The sequence below is a fragment of the Mobula hypostoma genome, chromosome 7 (genome assembly GCF_963921235.1).
Source record: "Mobula hypostoma chromosome 7, sMobHyp1.1, whole genome shotgun sequence".
NCBI classification, from domain to species: Eukaryota; Metazoa; Chordata; class Chondrichthyes; order Myliobatiformes; family Myliobatidae; genus Mobula; species Mobula hypostoma.
This window is the reverse complement of record NC_086103.1, coordinates 27,100,897-27,119,462: the sequence shown is the minus strand read 5'-3', so window position 1 is coordinate 27,119,462 and position 18,566 is coordinate 27,100,897. Positions and strand designations below refer to the sequence as shown.

Here is an 18,566-nt window from a genome sequence, read left to right as displayed (position 1 = left end):
ATCAAGGTTGAAATATTACACAATCGCCAAAAGAAATGCAACAAGACCATTAACTCTTCTGACCATTGCTTGTGCTTCATCAACAATATGATACAGGCAGTTCATTTAAGGCATTCACTTACCTGTGGATGTGTTTGGCCTTCAGTTCTGGGGACAAGTTGAATATCTTTTTATGTATAAAAAACCACAGCAAATCATCGACCCTTGATGGTCAAATCTTCCTTTCTTCTATCTTGATCTGCAACATAAAAAATGTAAGGTGAGAAAGGATACAAATGCCACTTTGTCTTCTTTATTACAATAAAGTAATTACTAAAAATAGAACTAAATGGTAATATATTTTACTTTTAGACTTCCTTGAAAGTAATGATGAGCTGCACAGTTTTTGCTGAAGCTTTTTTCCCCCCTTCTTACAGTAAAACCCCTTTCCCCTTTCTTTTCAGTGCCGATGAAAGGTCTCACTCAGCCAGAAACGTCAACTGTTTCTCTCTCCACAGATGCTGCTGGAGCCGTAGATATCCTTCGGCAGTTTGTGTGTGGAACAGTGGAATCAAGTTTCTTCTTTGTTGTTGCAAGTATAGGTTTCCTGTATTTGAGGACAGGTACGACCTCGGGACTGGCAGAATGACAACTATTCTTATATATTGCTCATATTTTCTTGATGGACTATAAATAAGCTTTAAAAAGCTGCTCCCAATTTCCTAACCAAGCCAAAGACATAAAATCATTTTGTTGCTTTGTAGCCATTTACTCCGCTGAAAAGAAAGCAAAGGGTAAGAATACTATTCCTCAGTGACTCAGTGATAAAAGGGATCATTGGCACCTTTTTGTCATTTCAAAAAGATGGACTTCAGACATTAAACCACTTCTCCTGACATTTGTGACAAAGAATTACTGTTTCCTGATTTCAGCATGGTATTTTCTTAACATCTGGGTCATTTTGCACTGTTGGAAAGTGGCATATTTTATTTTCAGATTCTCTTCCATTAGACAGGGACAGAATGAAATGGTCACTTCTCAAATCATCTTTTGGTATTCCTCACTGTTCCCGGAAGCAGTGTGAAGCACCAGCCAGTGTTGAAAGAAAACCAAAATCCAAAGGCTCACCTGAAAACTTACCTCCTTCACTTAACTTTGTACTTTATAACAAGAAAGAAGTTGGGGATAGGATGCCGTTACGGGTTTACTTGAGGAACATTCAACTGAACCCTTTCTCTTCAAGGGCAAATATTGAAGATTACAAAGAAAAATCAAAAAAATTCTGACTGTTATCATACTTCTTTTAATGGGAAGTATCTATATCTACAGATCTAGCTATCTATATACATGTATGTACATGTGTGTATACGTATGTATGTGTATATATATATAAAATACACACACATATAGATAGATCTGTAGATATAGATAGTTCCTACTAAAAGAAGTATAACCATCAGATTATCTTGTTGTAAGGAAGGTAATTATTTGAGTTACTGTTCCTTTCCTGTCAGCTTGAACCAATCTGACCATTCTCCTCTGACCTCCCTCATTAGCAAGGTTCTTCCCCCATAGAACTGCTGCTCAGTGGATGTCTCTTTGTTTTCCACACTCTAGAGACTGTTATGCCTGAAAATCTCAGAGGATCAGTAGTTTCTGAGATACACAAACCACTCTGTCTGCCACTAACAATCATTCCACGGTCAAAGTCACTTAGATTACGGTTCTTCCCCATTCTGATATTTGGTCTGAACAACAAATTAATCTCTTGACTGTGCCTGCATGCTTTTATGCATTAAGTTGCTGTCACATGATTGGCTGATTAGATAATTTGCATTAATGAGCAGGTGTACCTAATTATGTGACGTGTGTGTGTGTGTGTGTGTGTGTGTGTGTGTGTGTATGTATGTGTATGTATAGTGTATATACATATATATATACACACACACACACACACACACACACACACATTACAAACATAATATGAATGTGTATCCTCTAGCAGCTCGGCAGTTTATACCATATATAATGGAGGAACATACCAGATTGAGCAGTATCTTTGAGAGGAAAGAAACAGTTAACATTTCAAGTTGAGGCCCTGCATCAAGACTGAGAGTGAAAGGGAAATATAGCCGGTATAAAGAGGAGAGAGGGGTTGGTGAGACATGGGCCAGAAGGTGACCAGTGGACCAAGGTGTGGTGAGCTCTGATGGGCTCAAGGAGCCAAAGACCACCAGTTTTGGAATGTGCTAGGTAAGGAAGATGATTGTAGGGATCATTTAAAGGAGAGATGAAAATCAGAAGGGAAGGTGCTTCAATGAGTCAAGTGATGAAATCGGAAGGAGGATGGAGTCAAAACAGGTCATGGGGGACTGGAGGGAGGAGGGATGTTGGAAAGGGGACCAAAGTGGGAGGACCAGATGTGGACTGGAAGGAGATCGAGGGGAAAAAAAAACACAGAAGGCAATGATTCCCTCTGAAATTGGAAAATTGAATGTCAACCTTAAACATTGACAAATTGTCTCCTCCCACAGATGCTGCTCAACCTGTCGAGATTTCTCCAGCAACGTGTCTGCGTTTGCTCTCCAGATTCCAGCATCAGCCGTCTAGTTTCTCCAGCAACGTGTTTGTGTTTGTTCTCCAGATTCCAGCATCTGCCGTCTACTTTCTCCAGCAACGTGTTTGTGTTTGCTCTCCAAATTCCAGCATCTGCCGTCTAGTTTCTCCTCTTGCTATGTATATTTGGCTGTCAAATTTTCTACACTGTCACTTTGATGACATATCAAAAGTAGTCTTTGGCTGTAAACTGCTTTAGGACATCCTGAGAGGGATAATCACAGAAATGTAAGCCCTTTCTAAAAAGAAATTATTCCTTTTAAAAAAGCAATTCATCTCTGTGCACTGTCATCACACTGAGCTTCAGGGCAGTTTCTTTCCCCTTGCGCTTTCTTCTCTCAGTGCTGCCGTCTTCAATCCGTAAAAAATAGGAGCAGAGTTAGACCCTTCAGTCCATTCAGTCTACTCTACTACCCCTGCCTGCCCTGTCTTCTCCTTTCTTCTGGCCCTTTTCTTCCTTCTAACCTTGGCCTGAACACCTATGAACAAGTTGACTACTTAAAGTAACAGCATACATCACTGATTCTTTGATCTCTGTCAACACATAAACCTCGGTAAAGTGAGCAATATTAATGGTACCCTGCACTTGGAAATATCCTCAAGGACATGAGGATTGCCTTTGAAATCCTATCAATTTGCTAATGTTGCTGCTGATAATGTTATATCTGTTAGTTGTTGAGAACTGCCATGCATTGAGCAATTTACTTCCCTTCCCTTAGGGCATTCGAGTGGAGAATGCCATTCTAAATTTTCCCTCATAAAGCAACAAAAAACCACACTGATATAAAATTAATATTTCTATTTGATGTAACCATTTCAGTTTCAAAATGGCATCTGAGGCAAGGGCAAACAACTATGGGTTGAGTGATGCCAGTGTCTTTGCTAGTAAGAGAGGAAAAACATGCAGAGTGACTATTCTAAATGAGCACTGAACAAGCAGCCTATAGCAACAGTGCAGATTTGATTAAATCAGTGTTCCTTTGCAGCTCGAAGCTTTGTTCTGAGGTTTTCTCATTCCTCAAAATTTTACCCATGCCCAGAAGCAGTAGGTTTACCAATTAAGAAATTAAACGCTCATCCATCTATAAACAATTGATAGCTGATTTCTTCTGACTGTTTACAGTGATTCTAAACTTGTTTACAATTTCTGTAGTTGTTTCAAATTGCAATGGGGGTAAACGGATAGATATATTTTGTTCTTACTTTAATATTTATGCACAAATCAGCTGCTATCATACAAGGGTGCATTAGTAGGCTTTCCGCATTGAATGCAAATAAAGAGAAAGATCAGTGGGCACATGGCAGAGCATAAGGTGCTGGACGCGTGCAGAAGAGGCAGTGGAGAGAGCAGGGCTCTCAGTAGGAAGTCCTATCTGCCCAGGATATTCCAGCTGCAACTTTAAGGCCAGAACCAGTGAAGAACAAAGTGTTAGATGGCTGTGCTTCAGGAAGTATGCCCTCATTGAAAGCTGCCACATGCTGTAGTTTCAGTTCACCACCTCCTTAAGTGGTGCTTGCATCTCACAATATTGGGAGCCCTGCTGAGGCATATAGCAACTCAGAAGGATGCTGAGGACTGGCTCTGTGCTGTAACACATTAATTAGCAGGCAGAATGATGCTGACATACTGTCTACCTCGAAAGTGACACACGATGCTGATCCCAAATCATGACACCGGTACTTGTTTCCAGGAGCTATCAAGTTTAACTGATATCTCTTCTGAATGTCAGACATCAATAAAATTAGAACAAAACTCCTAAACCCAGAAAACACCGTTTCATTTATTATTTAGAAGCTTTAGTTAACTTTAGCCTTTATTGCAAATTAGTAGAAACTCTTAGTGTCTGTTCTCAATGGGTTGAGCATAATAACCTTAAGATTAGTCAATTACTGAATAACGAGCTGTCAGTAACCATGGTGAGATTATTTGGTAACAATTACTTGCATTCAATCCTAAAGGATAAACCTGCATGAAATGATTGCATGGAAACTTAAATCCAAATGCCCCCCGGTTAGTGTATTTTAATAGCACACCAAATTAAAATATGAATTCTACAAGAACAAAACTCCAGGAATAGGACTCAAATATCAATGAACACTGATTGGGACTTGGAAAATGTAGTCAAGTGGGACTTCCACTTCAAAATAATAGGGAAACTTTAAATGACAGGGAAAGAAGCAAGTTTTAGTCATTAAGTTCCTTGTAAATTATAATACCAACTTTACATTTGACATTCATCATGTAAAACTCTCAAATTAAATTTTTGGGTGAAACTTTACATCAATGAATATATCCTGATTAAAATTTCTGTCATTACAAAAAAAGGGAGTCAATGAAATGGGTGATCCGAAAATAAATAATTCAGCAAATTGATGATTATGTTAATACCTGATGTGCTTGTGAAAGGTGAATGAGAATTTCTGAAGGAACGCAATAATTAAAGTTGATTTTATTCTTCCAGTTAATTTCCTCAGAAGAACTACTTTTACAGTAATGCCTGTATTAGAAATTCTCATCTGGAATCTAAATGGACACAGAAATGTAACATTCCTATCCAATAACACTATTTAATTCTAATTCAATTCAAAATAATTTGAATGAATCAAGTTATTGAATTCAACCTTTCCTCATAAAATAGATAATTGTGATAATTATTTTCCATTTTTGAAATTTTCTAAATGTTTTATTTCATCCTTCAGTGGATTTCTTGAATGAGGCCACTTGGATAAGGGGGCAAGGATACAACACCAATGAGTGTCTTTAATTCAAGAGACAACACTTCCTGTCCATCAATGTACTTTCCCCTTCCTTCCTCATTTTCCAAGCAACAAACTAACCTCTATTTCTATTTACACTTATTGGCCTTTTATTTCTAGCTCTTCAGCACCATCCAGGCATCTATTTATCTCCAGACACAGATGTGTACAATCTGGAAGATACAGTATATAACTAGAGTATTTGACATAAAATACTGAGCTGATGCTGCTTGGAGAGGGCTGGGAGTTGATAGAGCTGGGGCTATGATTCCCCTGTTTTCTTAAATATGTAGTTAATGAAAAAGTATTTGACCAGGTAGATAAGCTGTGAATACAAAAAACTTATGAATCAACTCATAAGAGAGTCTGCAGATGCTGGAAATCCAGAATAACACTTAAAAATGCTGGTGGAACTCAGTAAGACAGACAGTATCTAAGGAAAGGAATGAACAGTCAATGTTTCAGGCCAAGATCTTTCATTAGAACTGGAAAGAAACAGGGAAAAAGACAGAATAAGGTAGTGGTGAGGGGAAGATAGAAGATGACGGTGAAGCCAGATACTTTCCATAGATGCTGTCTGAGTTTGGTGTAGCTGAGGTTCCCCAGGATTTTGTATGCATCATTCTTGTAAAACAATTGTTTGTTTGTAGAGATACAGCAATACAAAGGGTCCTTTCCTGCAGTAGCCTGTAGGCAAAGATTAAACACTTGATCAACATAACAGATTCTGCAGATGCTGGAAATCTTGAGCAACACACACACACACAAAGTGCTGGAGAAAGTCAATAAGACAGGTAGCTTCACTGGAGGAGAATAAATGGTCAGTGTTTTGGGCTAAGACTCCTCATTCAGAGAAAGAAGCCAGACAAGAAGGCAAGGGAGGAAAAGGAATACAAGCTGGCAAGTGATGGGTGGAACCACGCGAGGGAGAAGGTGAGTTGGTGGGAAAAACAAAATAAAGTAAGAAGCTGGGAGTTAATAGGTGGAAGAGGTAAAGGACCGAAGAAGGAGGAATCTAGTAGGAGAAGACAGTGGCCCATGGAAGAAAGGAAAGAAGGCAGGGTACCAGAAGCAGGTGAGGAGAAGAGAAGGGGTGAGAGGGGAACCAGAGTGGGAAATGGAAAAAGTGAGATGGGGTAGGAGGTAGAAATTATTGGAAGTTAGGGAATCAATGTCCATGCCATTAAATTGGAGGCTGGAGGGTTGGATTAAACAATTAGAGGGTTGGCTGATGAAACTCTTTTCTCCTGAGATATGCAATAGCTCAGTCGAAGAGCAACCCTTTGCAAGAAAAGCTGTAGGTTCAAGTCCGACTATTAAAATTTAGGCAGACTCTCCAATACAGTATTGAGGGAGTGTTGCATTGTTTGAGGTGAATGATGTTATTTGGATGTAGTAAAAATTGCAGTGATGTGTAACACACATGAACAGGTGATATTTGAATATCTCAGTACAGACAATCCATCAGATGCCTTCATTGCCAATATTTGCAGATGCTCTCTGCCATTTATTTTTAAGTAGATTAGTCTGATGTTAAGAACTGTAATCAAAAGAGGTGCACTGTTGCTGCTCTTTACGTCACAGTAGAAGCACGTAATAACTATCTCAGTTGGGTTTCTGAAGAAGGATCTTGGCCCAAAGCATTGAGTGTTTATTCATCTCCATAGATGCTGAGTTCCTCCAGCAGATTGTGTGTGATGCTTTGGATTTCAAGCATCTGCAGATTTTCTTGTGTTTATGATCAAATGGGTTTTAACTGCTGATTGCTGTTCCACAGCCAAGGTACATTCTCAGACACCAGCAAATGAGATTGCCTCTCAATAACTTCATAGAGAGCCTCAGGTGTATGAGAAACTACTTTTCATCCAATGAGGTACTTTGTCAGAAATATAGCCACTGCTATTATAGGAACATGCCAACCAATTTTCACACAGCAAACTCCCACAAGTAGTAATGTGTTAATAAGCAGGGGATCTGCCTTTGTGATGCTGATTTTAGGCTGATTATTGGCCAAGATGTGCTGGATAACTTCAAAGGTCTTTACTGCATTTGTGTTAGATCCTTTACTAACCAAGAACTGTGGACGCCTTAATTTAATATGTCATCCAGAAAACTGCACTTCAAAAAATGCAGTTCTCCCTTATTACTGAGCTGGATTGTCAGCTAAGGTTTTTGTGTTCAAGTATCTGTAGTGGGAATTAAACCTCTAAACTTTCTGGCACAAGAGGTTCAGCGATGAAGACTCCAGTATTTAATCTTTGGCCAATTTTCTCTGCAAACTGCACCTTCCCTTTCATCCTCAATTGCTGAGCTTTTAATCACATTGAACTCCATTGTGGTTGCTTGGATACGTATCTAAAAGAGCTGTGAAAATGAGCATCAGCATGCAACTCCATAGATGCTTAACTTCACCATATACACATGCAATAGCAAATGCCAGTTTCTTATCTGTAGACAGATCAAAATCAAAAACTTGGCCAGTATTCACCCAGCACTCAACTCTCCTCTACAGTTTAAGTCAAGGTAACTGTAAGTCAGATAAGTCAGCACAGGCAACAAATAAACCCAGAGGCTTTTTACTTGAATAATTTGGAAGAAAGCAGCTCCCTTATCTTGAATGGGCCCAAACATCAAGCCACACATATGACAAGCGGACTCTTGGGTTCAAAACTCAGGAGGGAAAATGTATCTAATCGGGAAATGGAGCATAATTTAAAAATGAATTATATAAATAACCATCTGGCTTGTAGTTTAGAGATGTACAATCTTATAGTGGACTACAAGGAGGAAAAGGCTGTGTACCAGCTCCTCCCTTTTGACTGCTGTCTAACTGACTGACAGATCATAGGCCAGAACAAGTCTCTGAGGGTGTGCGATCAGTTTATTATCATCTGATTGAAAATTCCCTTTCAAGGCTCTGAACAACAAGAGGCCAGGTGCATAGAACATTAGCAACCTGGATTTCAAATGCACTGAGTCGCAATGGAATTATTGTGGAGCATTTTCCTTCCCTGAATTTGAAAATAATTAAACCGAACAACCAGACTAATGTCTGACTTTTATTTGCCTCTGGTATGATGAAATGTACATACAAACCCGGGCATCTGCATTCTCCTTACTTGCCTACTGTGAAGTCTGTAGCAGTTTTTGATTAATACCTTAAATATTTTACTCTTTTTAATTATGCTGGCATGCTAAAAGAAAGGAATGATTTCAACACTTCCACATTTTAAATAAAATAAACTGTGATCAGTGAACCATAAGCCACCATAGGGAAAAAAAATGCAGATCAAGGTTTAAATGGAAGAGGAAAAGCATGACAGATCTCAAGGTAATTATGAGCAACAATGTACAAATAAATAAATCTGAGCTGCCCTCATCTTAATTGTACATTATTTCCTGCCTCCTTCCAAGTGTTTCTTTGTCATTGACATTACAGGAATTTTATAGACTATGTGATATCAGTTGCCTTCTGTCTGCTGATTATTCAAACAATACCAATAAGGGATTAACAAGAAGCAGAGATCCTGCAAATAAAAGAGGATTCTGCTATGCTTCTCACAGCTCTCTCCCAGCCCCCTGATGAAGAAACAATAAGCCAAGTGTCTTCTTTCCATGGTCTTCAAACAGCAGTTCCCATTATGTGCAGAAATAATATTGGGCAGATTTCGTTCAGACCAAAAACCATACAGTATAGGAGCAGAAGGCCCCAGAGCATATCAAAGTGACTGAACCCAATGCCTGGATGATGATTTAAATGCTGGGCTGAATTGGTAAGGTCGGGTACAGTCCAAATCGAGGTGGCGGGGTCCAGGCCCCAGAGCTTATTGAATCAACTGAACCCAAGGTTTGGACAATGATTTAGAAGCCGGGCCAGATTGAAAAGGTTAGGGAGTTGGGGGGCGAATGCAAGGGACAGGCTGGTTCAGCTCACTCCCTTGCTCTGTGCTGAACTAAGGGAATGTGGATGGACTCTCTTTGTAGACTTCAGTTTAGAGTGCCACTTGCTTGTGTTTATTGTTTATATGATTTGTTTTTTGGTTTATATTTTATTCTCTGCACATTGGTGTTTGATGGTCTTTTTTAAATGGGTTCTTTTCAGTTTTTTTATTTTGTGGCTGTCTGTTAGAAGTCAAATCTCAAGTTTGCATAACATATACATATTTTGATAAAAAAATGCACTTTGAACTTCGAATTAGGCTATTTGTTCTATTGAGTCTGCTCTGCCATTTGATTACTGCTGATTTATTATCCCCCTCAACCCCATTCTCCTGCCTTCTCCCCATAATCTTTGATGCAGTTACTAATCAAGAACCTACCAACTACCGCTTTAATTATACCCAATAACTTGGCCTCCGCAGCTGTCTGTGTCCATGAATTCCACAGGTACATCAACGTCTGACTAAAGAAATTCCCTTCATCTCTGTGCTAAAGGAATGTTTTATGTGAATGAGAGTTGGCAGACGCTCATGTTTCGGTTAAGCAGGCCTTACAACTGTCCTGTTAAGAGCAAAATTCAATGCATCGACATAATCAACTCCAGTACCTTGACAAGAGTTGGTCCTAATGGGTAACTAGATGTAAAGGTACAGTTTCAGTGTGATCTGTCTGAAAATCTGTCTGAATTACAAATTTCCTGCTTCTCCCGTAACATTTCCAGTAATGACAAGACATTGGAATAGTGGAATATAATACCAGAAATATATTTCACAACTGTCAAAGTCTTCTTTGTGAAATTAAAAGAAACAGTACTTCTGTGAATTTACAACATCCCACTGGAAAAGGAGACAATTGACATCTAAGGGAAATATTAAAGTAACAGAATCCCTGCAAGCTGACATAAAAACTTATTATTAACAATATAAAACACAGGGACAGCCATGAAGCTCAAACTATACTTCTGCACGCAATTAAATTTGGATTTCCTTTCTTCGGTTTTGTAAAATTGCTCTTGTGGATTGGCAATAAAAATTAATTTTGCCTTGCAAAAAGCTGCATTGAATTCAGTTGTGGAGTTCTGCTAATGCACATTGTGACAGGCATCACAAGTCAGCTCGCATGCCAGGAGCTCATTTACTTGCTTTTTACATCTGACAAAACTTTTAAGTTATCCAGCAACTGACAATTTTTTTTTTCTCTATTATTGAATCATTCTTCACTTTTCAAAACCTTTCTGCCGCTTAGTTAACCTTGCTCTTTTTCCCCACATGCCCATCTTGGCCATCTCGCACTGTTAAAGACAGGAGGGATGTGTCAAAAGGAACTTTACTCAAGACTAACCAACGAGGTGTACAGGGGAAATGATGCTCTCGCAACTTTCAGACAGGCTTCCCTTTCCACTTCACAGAGAATAACCAGGGTGTGTAACACTTGCCCAATATATTATGCCTGAGCCTGACTAAAGTAGTATTTACACATTTGTTTTATGACTGGCATTAACCCCATTTGAGCAAACTGTTCTTGACATGAAATTCTTATCTTAATATGGCATTTAAAATTGACATTAAATACATGCACTGTAATTAATTTTACAAGTTAACTTTGATCATACATTAAGAACAAAAAGCATAGGATCTGTACTCTGCTCAGTCTGTTTCCCTGTTGTGAATAGCCACTCTGCTCCCTCTCAGAGTTACTTCCCTTCAATCTGACTCTGTAAGATAAATAAAGTGATTGCAGAATCACTTATATGACTATGCTTTCAATCCATCTCTGGGTCAATAGCCAAGAAATGTAAAGCAATATTGAAGTGAAGCGATAAAAGATCCAAAAGAAAGCCTTGCATTTATGATGTACCTTTCTCTTGCCAACTCAAAAGCATTTTTGATGTGGTATCACTGTTATCAGAGAATAAAAACATTAGATAATTTCTAAGCAGGAAACTCTACCAAATAGCAATGCAATATGATCTCATTTACTGTTATATTAATTATTGTATAAATATTGGTTAAACAGTGGGGCGGTCAAAAGCATGAACACATCGGCAGGTGTCAAGAAATGCATGGTAGACATGGTAGATATAGGAGCAGAATTAGGCCATTCGGCGCATCAAGTCTGCTCCGCCATTTCATCATGGTTGATCCATTTCCCCCTCAGCTCCAATCTCCTGCCTTCTCCCCATGTCTCTTCATGCCCTGACTAATCAAGAATCAATCAACCTCTGCTTTAAATATACCCAATGGCTTGACCTCCACAGCCACTTGTGGCAACGAATTCCACAGATTCATCACTCTCTGGCAAAAGAAATTCATCCTCATTTCCATTCTAAATAGACGTCTCTCTATTCTGAGGCTGTGTCCTCGGGTCTTAGACTCCCCCACCATAGGAACAAGCCTCTCCATGTCCACTCTGTTGAGACTTCTCAGCAATTGATAGGTTTCAATGAGATCTTCCAGCATTCTTCTGAACTCCAGCAAGTACTGGCCAAGAGCCATTAAACATTTCTCATATGATTAGCCTTTCAATCCCGCAAACATTTTTGTGAACCTCCTTTGACCCTTTTCTAATGTCAGCACATCCTTTTTAAGATAAGGGGCCCAAAACTGCTCACAATGTCAGGAAAGGAAGATAAGCGGAGATGTTTATGAGAGCAGCTAAAGGCATGACCAGCATCTGAGGAATGACTACATTGGTCAAGGCTCATGAGGCCAGATTGGAGGTAAATAACATAAAATATTATGGGACTGGAGGAACTTACAGAGATCTACAAGGAGAAAAATCTAGTATTTGAAAACAAAGTGATTTTTATTTATTCCTTGCAGTGTTTAACCAGGAACTGGTGTTGGCCAGCACCACAAGGTAGTGGGTGAATTGAGTTGATGTCTTCTGCGTTACCTTGTGGGCAGCAATTATGTCAAGTTTAGTGAGAACTTACTGTTGTGTATTTATTATTTCAGTAATACTTGAATAATATTGTAAACATATTGTTTGATTAAGCATTCTTATTTGTTAAATCATTTTTTATGGGTTATATGTAAAAGTACTTGAATGGCATACATCATCACACCAACATGCCATACATGGGTTCCTCACTTAAAGTAAAAGCAAAGTTATCAGAATCAGAGTCAGGTTTATTATCACCGGCACGTATGTGAAATTTGTTAACTTAGCAGCAGCAGTTCAATACAATACATAGTATGTAAGAGGGGGAAAAAAATTAATAATAAATAAATAAATAAATAAATAACAGTGTACGTGTATTGAATAGATTTTTTTTAAATATGCAAAAACAGAAATACTGTACATTTTTTTAAAAAGTGAGGTAGTGTCTAAGGGTTCAATGTCCATTTAGGAATCAGATGGCAGAGGGAAAGAAGCTGTTCCTGAATCGCTGAGTGTGTGCCTTCAGGCTTCTGTACCTCCTACCTGATGGTAACAGTGAGAAAAGGGCATGCCCTGGGTGCTGGAGGTCCTTAATAATGGATGCTGCCTTTCTGAGACACCGCTCCCTGAAGATGTCCTGGGTACTTTGTAGGCTAGTATCCAAGATGGAGCTGATTAGATTTACAACATTCTCCAGCTTCTTTCGGTCCGGTGCAGTAGCACCCCCATACCAGACAGTGATGCACCTGTCAGAATGCCCTCCACAATACAACTATAGATGTTTTTGTGTGTATTTGTTGACATGCCAAACCTTTTGAAACCCCTAACGAAGTATAGCCCCCGTCTTGCCTTCTTTATAACTACCTCAATAAGTTGGGACTAGGTTAGATCCTCAAAGATCTTGACACCCAGGAACTTGAAACTGCCCATGCTCTCCACTTCTGATCCCTCTATGAGGATTGGTATGTGTTCCTTCATCTTACCCTTCCTGAAGTCCACAATCAGCTCTTTCATCTTACTAACATTGAGTGCCAGGTTGTTGCTACGACACTACTCCACTACTTGGCATATCTCACTCCTGTACGCCCTCTCGTCACCACCTGAGATTCTACCAACAATGGTTATATCATCAGCAAATTTACAGATGGTATTTGAGCTATACATGGCCACACAGTCATGTGTATTTAGAGAGTAGCGCACACACCCCTGAGGTGCGCCAGTGTTGATCGTCAGCGAGGAGGATATGTTATCACCAATCCACACAGGTTGTGGGCTCCGGTTAAGAAGTCGAGGATCCAATTGCAGAGGGAGGTACAGAGGTCCAGGTTCTGCAACTTCTCAATCAGAATTGTGGGAATGATGGTATTAAATGCTGAGCTGTGGTTGATAAACAGCATCCTGACATTGGTGTTTGTGTTGTCCAGGTGGTCTAAAGCCAGGTGGAGAGGCATTGAGATTGCATCTGCCGTTGACCTATTTTGGGGATAGGCAAATTGCAATGGGTCTAGATCCTTGCTGAGGCAGGAGTTCAGTCTAGTCACGACCAACCTCTCAAAGTATTTCATCACTGTCGATGTGAGTGCGACTTGGCGATAGTCTTTAAGGCAGCCCGCATTATTCTTCTTAGGCACTCGTATAATTGTTGCTTATTTGAAGCAAGTGGGAACTTCCGCCCATAGCAGTGAGAGGTTGAAAATGTCTTTGAATACTTCCACTAGTTGGTTGACACAGGTTTTCAGAGCCTTACCAGGTTCTGCATCAGGACCTTCCACCTTGCGAGGGTTCACTTGCTTTAAAGACAGACTAACATCGGCCTCTGAGACAGAGATCACAGGGTCATCAGGTGCTGCAGTGATCTTCACAGCTGTAGTTGTGTTCTCCCTTTCAAAGCAAGCATGGCAGGCATTGAGTTCATCTGGTAGTGAATTATCACTGCCATTTACGCTACTGGGTTTCGCTTTGTAGGAGATAAAGTCTTGCAAACCCTGCCACAGTTGCCGTGCATCCGATGTTATATGCATCTCTCAGACTCCTCTGTTTTTCTTGCAAATAGTTTTATATTTTGGAGTTACAAAATACAACAGTGGTGATGAGGAAGTTTTAAACAAACCTGAGATGACTCTTGAAGTGCAGCAAGACATTCAAGTTAAAAAAAAAGCTCAGAAAGAAATGGTTGAATAAGCACATGCTTCTTTGGGAAGGGACAGACATTGTCAAGTAAAAAAAAGTAGAAAACAGACAAATTCACAGGTTCATAAACATTGAGGAATAGGTGATAATAATTATGTATTTTTTTAAAAAAACAACAGAAATAGCTGGCAACAACAGAAGTAGCTGGCTACATCAAAACGATAGACACATTCAATTGCACAAAAATAAATGGCTGCTGTATATGGAATAAATTGAGCAGTATTTGAAAGCAAGTTAAATAGCCAATGAGAAGTGAGTGTCAGCTTTGCTGAGTGCACTGGGTGAAAGAGAACACAGTTTGCTTAGAAGTTGAATTGCACCAACCAAGCCAGCCAAAACAAGTTCTGCTGATATCATGAAAGTATTGCAGGAACATTTACAACTGAAGCCAATGTTGATTGTAGGACTCTTTATGTTTCATTAGCAGAATCAAAAGGAAGGAGAGTCCCTTTCAGCATAAATGGCTGAATTGAATGATGCGATGGGCTTAATAAAGCATTGAAAGATTGTTTCATTTGTGGAATCTTATAAGAAAGTATTAAAACCAGCTGAATGAAGTATAACTTACATTTAATTGAGCAATTGAAGTAGTTGTATCCATGGAAGCAGCAGACATAGATGCAATTGAGTTGCAGTCAGGAATGAACGTTATTGTGAACAAAGTTGCACCATCCAAACAGAAACCAGCCTGGTCGAAAAATCATTTCACTGTTGTGGCGGTGGCTCACAACACCAGACCAATGTAGGTGTAGAGGTGAAACTTGCATAAAATGCAACAACGTAAGACACACTCAGAGAGCATGTTGGACAGACAAAAATGAATAGACTGGACAGGGAAGAGAAAAAGCTCAAAAGTCAAGTTGCAGTTTCAGGAAGAACACTAATCTGCATGTTATGGATGAAAACTCTGATAATGCTGACAGTGATACAGGACTGAGCAGCCCTGTGATTTACAATGTGCAGACTAACAAAAGACAAGTAATATAGCTTACACCAGAAGAGAAACGAAGAATAGTTCAAATGCAATTGGACTCTGGCTTGGCTTTTACAGTCATTCCACAGAATGAGTTTGAAAGGCATTTCAATGATAGTGAACTGAAGCCTGCAGACATCCAACGAGAACTGATACTGGAGAAAATATAACACCTCTGGACAGGGTATTTTTAACAGTGAACTACACCAACCAACAAGTCACATTGAGTTGTATACATGTGGGTAAAAGAGGAGGGCCAGCATTGTGGGGACATAAGTGATTGAGACAATGACAACTTAACTGGAGATACATCTACCATTTTCATGCCACATTCCCTGCAAAAGAGTCAACTGAAGGCAAATTAAGAAAGGAGCTGGATGATGCCATTGCAGTGTTCAATGACAGCATTACAAAATGCAAACATATCAAGGATAAAATAGTCTTAAATGAAAATATCACACACAAGTTTTACAAAGCCCCTCTGGCTCCCTATACCATCCATGAATAAATAGCCTGTAAGCTAGATTGTCGGGAGACTAAAGGAATTATTTCCAAAGTTGAGTAGAGCCCATAGGCAACACTAGTGGCCCCAGCAGCCAAGAAGAATGGGTCGGGCAGTATCTGTGGTGCTTTAATGGTCACCATCAATTCAATGCTGAAAGTAGGCCAATACCCTCTGCCCAGGATAGAGGATAACCTTGCAAACATTTCTGGAAGAAAACACTTCAGCAAAGTGGACTTATTTGAGGCCTGCATACAGATGGAGATGAAAGAAGAGTTCAGAATGTTTTTCACCATAAACACTCGTTGAGTGCTTTACTGATATGATAGGTTTATTTTTGGACCAGCAGCTGTACCTCACTCTGTCATGACCATGTGTTGCAAAGCTGTCCACGCACTCTCTGTTACCCGGATAGCATCATTGTTACCGGTGTGGATGACAAGAAGCATCTCCAAAGTCTCAAGACAGTGTTAAAAAGATGAGAAAATTTTGGGCTCAGAGCACATCACAACAAGTATGATTTCTTTAAACCAAGCATCACTTACAGTGGTCACACCATTGATGCACAAAGATTGCACAAGTGTACAGAGAAACTTCAAACAGTGGTGGATACTCCAAGGTCAAAGGATATGCCACAGTTGTGGTCCTTTTTAGGATATGTCAATTACTATAACAAGTTCCTGCTAAACCTAATTACTGTGATCCACAGCTTGAACTCATTTCAATTCAGGGAGAAATGGTAATGAACAAAGCAGTGTGAGGTAGCTTTCAATAAGGAAATGGAAATGATGATGGCAGACACTGTACTCACACATTATAATTCACATTGTCCTGTGAAGAGTGCCTGTGACACCCTGCGTTATGTTGTAGGTGCAGACATGTCACACGTTGTGAATGAATGAAGTGAATGCCCCATAACCTTTGCATCACATACCACTATTGCTGCAGAGAAAAATTATGCACATTTTGACAGAGAGGCCTTGTGAATGCTTTGGGGTATAAAATACTTCAGCCAGTACTTCACCCTGCCCCTAAATTCAGTTGGTCCATTTCTGACATCACTTTTCCCTTTCTCAAACTCTCTTTATTCATCTCAGGAGACAAAGTGTCTACTGACTGACATCTTTTATTAACCTACTAATTCCAAAGGCTAATTTGACTATAACTCTTCTTACTCTACCTCTTTTAAAAATGCCATTCCTTTTTCTCAGTTCCTTCATTTCCACCACATCTTTCCTTTCCAGGACATCAGAGATGCCTTCCTTCAAAGAACCAGGTCTCCCCTCCTCCAAGATTGATGCTGCCCTCACCTACATCTCCCCTAAACTTTCTGGAAATTTGTGCTCACCCCACCATCCCTCTACCTAAACAGAGATAGAATTCTCCTTGTCCTCACTTATCATCCCGAATGATCCAACACATCATTCCCTACAACTTCCAACATCTACAAAGGAACCCTACCACAAATCACATCTTTACCTCCCCCTCCCACTATTCTGCCATGATGAGGCAACTCTCAGGTTGGAAGAGCAACATCTCATTTTCTGTCTAGGTAACCTCCAACATGATGGGATGAACATCGATTTCTCCAAATTCCTCAATTTCTTTCCTCTCCCCCTTTTCCTGTTGCCCACTCTGGCCTCATACTGCTTCTCACCTGTCTATCACTTCCCCCTGGTGCCCTTCCTTTTTCCATGATTTCCATGGTCCAATCTCATTTCCTATCAAATTCTTTCTTTTCTAGCTCTTTACTTTTTCCACCTCTCACCTCCCAGCTTGCTTCTCATATCTTATCTCCTTCCCCACCCACCTGACTTCCCATATCACCTTTTAGCTTGTCTTCTTTCCTCTCCTCCAGCCAGCTTTTTTACAGCCCTGACGAAGGGTCTTGGCCCTAAATGTTGACTGCTTATTCATTTCCATAGATGTTGCCTTATCTGATGAGTTCCTCCAGCATTTTGTGTGTTGCTCACAAACTTGAGAGACTGGTTATGAGAGCTTGCTTGAATTCTGCTGTTGAACCCTAAGGGCTATAAATCATCTGTTTAGAAGGTGAGACCCTGTTTTTTTTGCTCTAATATTAACCATTGTTGATATGATACCAGAGCCAAAATCACAGAGATTAGGGTCATTTAGTTTTTTAGCCTTGCACCCATTCACAAACATTTCCATTGTTATCTCTGGACCTCATGGGTCACTGTGATTTTATAACTTCATAAATTTCCAACTTTCCTCAGTCATGATAAAACATCAACTCGATTTCTTCGTCACAAGATAGCATCTGTCTGCTGAACGCTTGCAGGATTTTCTGTTTGCACTTAGTTTTCTAACACCTGAAATTTGTTTATTTTCAATCAATGTAGTGAACCACTGCTGCACCTATTTGAAAGTCAATAAACCATACACTCAATGTATAGACTTAACAATATTTTCTCACTCTGATACATAAAACATATTGCAAAACAAAAGAACATACCATTTGACTTTATAATTGTATGCCGCAGCTGCAGATTTTTCTTTAGAATTTATGCTCAAGTATCTTGAAAACCCTTTCTATATTGCCTTTCATCAGTATTTCTTCATGGGAATAAAATTTTACTTTTTTATTTTTCCCTATCAAAGTATATAATGCATTTTTCTCACATTATAATTTATCTTCTACCTTATTGCTTGTTCTCTTAAATGATTGATGCCACATTGCAGTCATGATCACACTTCTGTTTACTC

The 18,566-nt window shown here is 39.5% G+C and overlaps 1 protein-coding gene across 1 annotated transcript in view; it reads right to left on the bottom strand.

The window, feature by feature from the left end:
• LOC134349198 (teneurin-2-like) overlaps positions 1 to 18,566 on the bottom strand; it is a 3,136,038-nt gene that overhangs the window by 1,961,843 nt on the left and 1,155,629 nt on the right. Inside the window, exon 8 of the mRNA XM_063053178.1 lies at positions 123 to 238. The gene's annotated coding sequence lies outside the window, so the exon portion shown is untranslated. The remainder of the gene's footprint in view (positions 1 to 122; positions 239 to 18,566) is intronic.